We start from the raw sequence: 6,497 nt of genomic DNA, 5'->3' as shown, positions 1-6,497 counted from the left end.
TTCAGACCAAAAGAATATTGTTCAAAAAAATGTGGATATAGACTAAATTTTCAGTTCATTGATCTTAGTAATAGATTAAGAAATAAAATTGTTATGAAATTCTACTGGCCTAGTTTTTTTGTGAGGGGAAACAGGGAGGTAAAGAGGTTTTATATAGCCATAAATGTTCTGCACATAAAATACACTAAAAAGTACATTTAAAATATTACTAAGGCTGAAAAAACAAGACTCAGAATTAGGATGCACCACAGTGAAGGTTGCCTGCAAAGTCTGTCTCTTCTATTCATGAACTGTGACCAAATCTGATCATACACTTCTTTTTTGCTACTGTCCCTGCCTTATTGAACTCAAATGAAGAAAGGTGTTTTATTACTTGTTGCATTGTGCCATTCCCCATACTTTGGAAATTATTAAAAGCTGCCCTGGAGATGTAATAATTAATTTCCTTCTTGTACTGTGACACAATGTTCTTCAGTACAACATTTGACCGTTCTTTATTTTCATAACGGACCTCAGAAGTAAAGGAACTGCACTATCCTAATTTTAAAGATGGGGCATAAAAAAGCTAAGGGCAGAAACAGCTGACTGAGTTACTGGATGAGAACACACGGCCACAAAGGAATTCTGCTCACAGGTTAAGACATCAAATTGTAAGTTTCTAAAGATAAGTGTGTTGAAGGTCTCACTATAGTCAATGGATATTTAATGCAGTTGGTGGAATGCAGAGAGCTATTTACCTCACTTTAAAGTAGACAACCAGAATTCAGCTTAGTTGTCTAACCATAGAAATTTGATGCCACCTAAAGTCCCTTGTTCCAACAGTTCTCCAGCAGTTCCTTCAAAAATCCTGGAGAACCTGAGCTATAGGTGTTGGTCCTGAGGGACTAGATTAGAACAAGGAATTTCACATGACAATCAATGCCTGTGTGTAGGCAAGCTGAACAACCTAAGTCATGCCTACTGTTGATCAACCAGCTCATTCTCTGAACTCTGCTGTTGGACAAATCCTCTTCAGTTGCAAGGGGAGCTTTAACACCAAGCTCATGCAGCCAACTAAAGGTAGCTCACTTAGTCAATGAGGTGCAGAATCTTGCCCTGCATGTTATCTAGAAACCATGTAAACTGATTATGTGTATGGCAAAGGTAGCTAATGAATTGTCAGCCAGACTTCCATTAAAAGCTGTAATTTGATAGTATTCTCAGGCCTACAGACTGAAGCCTTCCCAGTTCTTCAGTGTGAATGCCCATCACTGACTTGGCTTTGTGCACTATTCTAGTCAAGTTACTTAGTGGTGTGTGGTGTGTGACCATACAACATCTCTCACTTCAGTCAGGTTTCAGTTCAGTGTTTGTGAGCATATGCATCTCAGGCTCTGAACCTCATGCTGGATACACACACGGAGTAACATCTAATATCCTACCTCATCCCTTATTCCAAAGTCCAGGTTCATCACCAGATTTGTCTTGTCCTGAGCACTAAATAAGCACTTTCTGAGGTTAACATTGGATGCGATCATGTAATTAAAGACTGAGCCATGACCAAAGTGTTTAGAAGTGAGGTACTACCTCATGGAGTAATTTCCATGTCTTCCCATACAGCAGCTATTAGAAATCTGTCAGAATAGCAACACACCACTTTTCTACATGATCAAGGAAACCTTCTATTTTTCCTGCTCTTGGTATTCTGGAAGCTAAAGCTAGTCAGCAGCGAGAACAAAATCATACTACAGAATACAGTGAGACAGAGGGTGTTTGTCCAGGTGGGTGATGCTAAGAATAATTTTATTCTTTGGAATGCAAAGAGAATAAAAGTGGAAAGTTATTTTGGACAAGATAGCTTATCTGATAATTCAGTGAAGGATTCACAGAATCACAGAATCACAGAATGGTGGGGGTTGGAAGGGACCTCTGGACATCATCTTGTCCAGCCCCGCTGCTTGAGCAGGCACACCTAAAGCAGGGAGGGTTTTGAATGTCTCTGGGGAAGGAGACTCCACAGCCCCCCTGGGCAGCCTGTGCCACTGCTTTGTCTCCCTCACAGGAAAAAAAAATTTCTCACATTTAAATGGAACTTCCTGTGTTCCAACTTGTGCCCATTGCCCCCTGCCCTGTTGTGCACCACTGAAAAGAGTCCGGTCCCATCCTTTTGACACCCGCCCTTCAGATATTCATAAATATTGATGAAATCCCCCTCATTCTTCTCTTCTCCAGGCTGAACAAACCCAAGTCTCTCAGCCTTTCCTCATAAGGGAAAGGCTCCAGTCCCCTGAACATCTTGGTAGTTCTCTGCTGGACTTGCTTGAGCAGTTCCGTGTCCTTCTTAAACTGGGGGGGCCCAAAACTGGACACAGGACTCCAAATGTGGTCTCTCTAGGGCAGAGTAGAAGGAGAGGATAACCTCCCTCAATCTGCTGGCCACATTCCTTTTAATGCAGCCCAGGATACCGTTGGCCTTCTTGGCCACAAGGGCACATTGTTGGCTCATGGTCAGCCTGCTGTCCACCAGCACTCCCAGGTCCTTCTCAGCAGAGCTGCTTTCCAGTAGTTCAGCCCCCAGCCTGTACTGGTGCATGGGGTTGTTCCTCCCCAGGGGCAGGACCTTGCACTTGCTCTTGTTGAATTCCATCAGGTTCCCCTTGGCCCAGCTCTCCAGCCTGTCCAGGTCTTGCTGGACAGCAGCACAGCCTTCTGGTGTACCAGCCACTCCTCCCAGCTTGGTGTCATCAGCGAACTTGCTGAGGTTACACTTGATCCCATCATCCAGGTCATTGATGAATATATTGAACAGGACTGGAGCCAGCACAGACCCCTGGGGAACACCACTAGTGACATGCCTCCATCCAGACTCTGCTCCATTGATCATGACCCTCTGAGTTCTGGTGTTGAGCCAGTTCTCAGTCCACCTCACTGTCCACTCATCTGATCCACACTTACTTAGCTTGCCCATGAGGATGTTATGGGAGGCAGTGTCAAATGCCATACTCAAATCAAGGTAAATAAGATCCACTGCACTCCATTCATCGACCCAGCCAGTCACACCTTCATAGAAGGCTATCAGGTTAGTCAAGAATAATCTTCCTTCGGTGAATCCATGTTGACTATTTCTGATAACCTTCTTTTCCTCTACATGCCTGGAGATGACATCCAGATGTACTGCTCCATCACCTCTCTGGGGACGGAGGTGAGGCTGACTGGCCTAGAGTTTCCCAGGTCCTCCTTCTTGTCCTTTTTGAAGATTGGAGTGACATTTGTTTTCCTCCAGTCCTCGGGCACTTCTCCTGTCCTCCACAGCCTTTCAAAGATGATGGAGAATGGCTCAGCAAGAACATCCACCGGTTCCCGCAGCACTCATGGGTGCATCCCATTGGAGCCCATGGATCTGTGAGGATCCAGTTTCCACAGTGATCTCTGAACCAATCCTTCTCAACTGACGGTGAGTCTTCCTTTTTCCACATTTTCTCCTCTGGAGGCGGCTGGGATGCCTGAGGGCCAGCCTTAGCAGTAAAGACTAAAGCAGAGAAGGCATTCAGTAACTCTGCCTTCTCTGCATCCTGCGTCACCAGGGCCCCTTCCTTGTTCAGCAGTGGGCCCACTCTGCCTCCTGTCTTCCTTTTACTACTGATGTTTAATGATCTTTAAAAGAGCCCTTCTTGTTATCCTTGACATCCCTTGCCAGATTTAGTTCCAAGTGGGCCTTGGCCTTCCTCATCGCATCTCTACATACCCTGACAGCATTCCTATGTTCCTCCCAAGCAGCCAGTCCCTTTTTCCACATACTGTGAACCTCCCTCTTCCATTTGAGTTTCTCTAGAAGCTCTTTGCTCATCCATGTGGGTTCCTGGCTCCTCTGCCTGACTTCTTCCTGCTATGGATGCATCGGTCTTGAGCTTGGAGGAAGTGGTCCTTAAATACTGACCAGCTCTCTTGGACCCTCCCTGCCTTCCAGAGCCCTAGCCCATGTGATTCCTCCAAGCAGGACTTTGAAGAGGCCAAAGTTGGCTCTGTTGAAGTCCAAGGTTGTAATCCTACTTGTCTCCCTGCTTCTACCTTGCAGGATGCTGAGCTCCACCATCTCATGGTCACTGCAGCCAAGGCTACCCACAGCTCTCACATCCTCAACCAGCCCTTCCTTGTTCGTTAGTATAAGGTGGAGTAGCACATCATTCTGCTACCTATACTGGAAGATTTGAACATTATTTTATTGTCTCAGTATTATGTAAAAGCTGGCTGTTTTGCTGAGTGTAGTGGTCACAAAAACTATATCCTGTAGCACAGCCTTACAGAAGCTATTAAAGCAAAAGGCAAAACTTTTGCTGAGACTGTGGAAATTGTGCAAAATTACCTATCCCCAAAGCCACTTGTGACTGCAAAGCAGTTCTGCTTTATAGATAGAATCAAGAAAATGAAACATTTGCTGAATATGTGGCTGGATTAAAGCAATTAAATATACATTGCCAGTTTGGAGGGAGTTTAAGTGATGCATTAAAAGAATGGTTAGCGAGTCTTATGCAAAATAATGCAATCTAAAGGCAGTCTTTGATGGAAGCAGAATTGACCGCAAAATGTGCAGAAGAGGTTGCAGTTTCAAAGGTGCCAGAGACTTACACTTCATGAAGCTTATACAACAAATAAGTTAGTCTCAGAAAGCACAGCATAGAGAACTGAAAGATTAGGTGCCTCCAGTGAGAAAAACAACCTCCCAATACTAACCATTGGCAGTTCAAGCACAAATTCTGAAGGAACTGCAAGTAACAGATATATTCAGAAAATGTCTAGGTTAGAGCAAAAATTAAAACTGCCATCTGATAAAGGCATTTATAAAGGATATCTGATTCACCATCTTGCAGGTAACACTATGAGGCTACAGAAGACACTGCAAAAAAAAGAGAGGAATAATGCTTAAAATAGAACCTGAGAAGGGTTGTCTTGTTTCTGTCCTTTAACAGCAGAATTGTCAAGGCCTTGTTTAGAAGAGTAGAATACAGAGAAACCTTAGTACTTTTATGAACGTGTACAGAAGAAATTCTTAGTCTTCTGGGTGTTATTCTGCAGGGGTAAGTGATAACTGTAAACAGCATATGCTAATCCTCTGTTTTGTAATACAGCGGTCATGCATTCCTCAATAAAGAATGTCTGAAAGAAATTCAGCTGGACTAGCCAAGTGTAAAGTGTGCAGGCTCCAAAAATAATTAAGAACTGTGCCCAAAGCAAAAATTAACTGAACCTTTGAGCAGCTGATATCTTTCTGAGATGGTACCCAGAAGCTTAAAACGTGAATGCAGAGTATTGTAATTGCCCTCTCTTCACACACAATTTTTGCTGTGCTCGCCCAGTACCTTTATTTGCACAACAGCCAAATATAGAAGGAAAACCTCACAGCTTTCATGCCACCAATAGCCTTTAACACAAGTTTAACTGAAGTAAAGGGAGCCTGCAGTAGTAGTAGTAGTAGCAGCAATGAAAAAGGAAAAAAAGCTGTCAGGTTATGTGGTGATTTGTATTCTGTTAATCGAGGAATGCATGGTGTGCCTCGCCAGACTAGAAGATACATGTCATGTTAGTGATTCATAAGCATTTCTGAAGGATGATACTGATGTAAGCCTATTGGCAAAAGGATACTGGAGATAGTGACAAGCAGTACCTTACAGCTTTTTCAGCCTAATAGGCTAATGTCTAGAATGGCATATCTGCTTGCCCTTTAGCATAAGCAATGGCAGTAGATTTTCATTGCATACTGTTGCTCAGTGTGATTTGGACAGTATATACACATGGTGAAGGTAGTGCTGAACACCTGAATGCATGTAAGATGGAGTACAGTTTAATGCAAATTATGAAAATTGTCAATGCTTCAACAAAGCAACTTTATTTGATGGTTGCACCATAAAAACCACCTGGCTGGCCTGCTTTAGAAAAAAAAATAAATATGTAAAATAAATGAAACTGTCTTTAAGGAATTGTGGTTCTTAAAATCTCTAATTTCATAGCATGGTTACTATGCAGCATTTTTTTTTTTTTTTGCATTAAATAACGTTGGTTACCCATACTTACTTTATGTCACATAGTAAACAAAATCGTGTTAGTTGGTGGATGCATTTGATGAAGCCTAGGGATTCAATCTTCAAAAAGTCAGATTAACTTATCACTTTGCCCCTTGGAATAGCTTCAGCAGTTTCATGGCTGGAAGTCCCAATGCCTTTCACCTAGATTTCTGATCTCTATATAATCTCTATATTATCTCTATATATCTTATTTTAATCTTCATAGTGCTCAGGTAAAGAAGCTTAGAGTTGAATTATCCATAAAGCCAGGACAGATTAAACCACAGAGCTGATGACCACTGGAGGAAGAGAAAGGCAAAAATTCTTGTATGTTGTGCCTTCTTTTACTTTTACTTTTTTTCTCTGGATAGAAAATGAGAGAAAGTAGATACTTACCTGGCATATATCATACTTTTCTTCCTACTGGTTTTTTTTACTTCCTCATAGGTCTGCACCTAC

The sequence above is a fragment of the Phalacrocorax aristotelis genome, chromosome 2 (genome assembly GCF_949628215.1).
Source record: "Phalacrocorax aristotelis chromosome 2, bGulAri2.1, whole genome shotgun sequence".
NCBI classification, from domain to species: domain Eukaryota; kingdom Metazoa; phylum Chordata; class Aves; order Suliformes; family Phalacrocoracidae; genus Phalacrocorax; species Phalacrocorax aristotelis.
This window is presented reverse-complemented; position numbering follows the sequence as displayed.